The sequence below is a fragment of the Castor canadensis genome, chromosome 14 (genome assembly GCF_047511655.1).
Source record: "Castor canadensis chromosome 14, mCasCan1.hap1v2, whole genome shotgun sequence".
Classification (NCBI taxonomy): domain Eukaryota; kingdom Metazoa; phylum Chordata; class Mammalia; order Rodentia; family Castoridae; genus Castor; species Castor canadensis.
Genome location: NC_133399.1, coordinates 103,853,149 through 103,855,221, shown reverse-complemented (window position 1 = coordinate 103,855,221; position 2,073 = coordinate 103,853,149). Strand labels below are relative to the sequence as shown.

General features: G+C 46.0%; 1 non-coding gene across 1 annotated transcript; it reads right to left on the bottom strand.

The window, feature by feature from the left end:
• Positions 1 to 1,203: 1,203 nt before the first annotated feature.
• Trnaa-ugc (transfer RNA alanine (anticodon UGC)) lies at positions 1,204 to 1,275 on the bottom strand. The gene has a single exon. It is a non-coding gene; the product is annotated as a tRNA-Ala (tRNA).
• Between the last annotated feature and the right edge of the window lie 798 nt (positions 1,276 to 2,073).

Here is a 2,073-nt window from a genome sequence, read left to right as displayed (position 1 = left end):
TTTCTGGAAAACTGATGGGGTGGCAGATCACACCAGATTGCTTTGGATTTAGGACAAAATGTGAATTTTGCTGCAACCTAGGGACTATGATTCATAGGTGCCACACATATAAAAGTGACACAATGAGTAGCAGCCATCCCAGTGTTGGCACAATGTTGGCACCACTCTCAGGCCAGCTGGCCCCTCTGGGTCAAATCTAGACTCTAAGCTCATGCATCCCAGGCTCTCAAGCCCACTGCAGAACATGGCTTCTTGGCATCCTTTCAGCTGACTCATGGTGCCATCATGAGTCAGCTGTTTTCTCTCAGCTGTTTTCTAGGCAGGACCCCATGCAGACAATGAAACTTTTTATCTTTGAGATAAGGAACTTGAGCTTTTCAATGGAGATGCTTAGGGCTGAGCTGCGGGCCTTGACTTTAGCTGGGAAAGGTCAGCAGCACTGCAGCAGTCAGACATCCTGTCAGGCCAGAAGCTGGAACAGAGCAGGGCCCTTGTCCTGCAGACAAAAAAATCTCAAAGAAATAAAGGGCTCCTGTAATGATAGATGGTGTGGTGTGTTTGTGCAAGCTCGAGGTGGGCAAACTTTGTGTCTATCTGGGAGGGAAGGTAGATCCCTGTTGATGAGGGTGATGAGTGAGGATGCCTGAGATTCCTGGTTTGGGGGAGAGTCCTTTGTCCCTTTTTTTGTGTCTCCAGGAATTGTCTGGGAGCAAGCCACTTCCTGTTAATAGCCCATAGGGGACAGATAGTGAAAGACGGAATGGCAGACCTAGAGGGGAAAGGGACTGGTCAGCAACCCTCCCCCACACTCCCCTTGTTCAGAGCCCTGCAAGAGCTTCAAACAGGAGAAGCAAAGGGTTGTCCTTCCTACTCTTGGTGGTAATTTAAATTCCTGTTGCCTTTTTTTTGCAGTGAATGTTTGGTTTGAAAAGATTTGCAGCAGACTGCAAAAAATTTCTTTTGATTCTCTAATGGGGTGTTTTGAAGTCAGCACTGCAAATTGGTTAAACACTCCACAAATTAGGACTCAATGATTGACTAGCTGAGAAGAATCTGAAAGCCCCATTCTGCCTGGGCTTTAGATGAGCTGGCAGGACACACTGGCAGCCATTGGGCCAGGCTGGATTACATCCAGGAAGACCAAGAGGGTCAGATATGGGGTGTGGCAGCTGGGAAGGGAGACAAGGATTTTGCATGAATTCTTGGCAAAACTAGGGTTTGAACTCAGGGCCTCATGCTTGCAAGGCAGGCACTCTACCACTGAGCCACTCCACCAAGTCTCTATAGCTTGAAAGATCATCAGCTCCCTACTAATGTGAACCAAGACATTGTAGATGAAGTAAAAACACAAGCAAAGGCTGTTTTCTTCGGGTGCTGAATATATTTGTAAATTGAGAGACCCAGGTTCAGTTAGAGGATGAAAATTTCCACCAAGTGAAAGCAGTCTTGGGCTTTTACAGTAAGAGTGGGTATGTGCAGCTTAGCTGTCTTTGGGGGAGACAAGCAGGATCGAGGTGAGACAGTTCACTGGATGAAATGAACACAAATCAGGGTGGTTGTGAAAATTTTAAGTCCATCGGAATGTCTGAGTCAGGAGGCAAAACTGGTTACTCCAGTGTTTCCCAAGCATTTGGAGGGATTGTCAGACTCTGGGAATTTGTTCCCCCTGGCAGATGCAATCCCTGACATGGTATCTGTCAGTAATCATTGGTATGCTTTATTATTTCAGTGGAGGGAATTAGAATAACACCCCCAAAATGTCACTTTCACATAAGGATTGTTTTGAACTGAAGTCAATCAAGATAACCACAATAAGCACAAAAAAGAGTTTTCTGTTTTCTCTATAGCAGGTACTTTTGCTTAAAAAGTACTGACTCCTTACTTGGGCCCACAAGTTAAGGAAGAGAAAGTTTGGCATCCCCACCCCCACTGTACATCTATCTCATTAATTCTGAGTTTCTCTCCCCGGCAATCAACTTGGGTTCCAGGAAGGACAAGGCAATCCATCTGTGACAAGGGAACAAAAGTACTCCTAAGGAAAAGATCAGCAGACCCTCACACACAGATCATCCC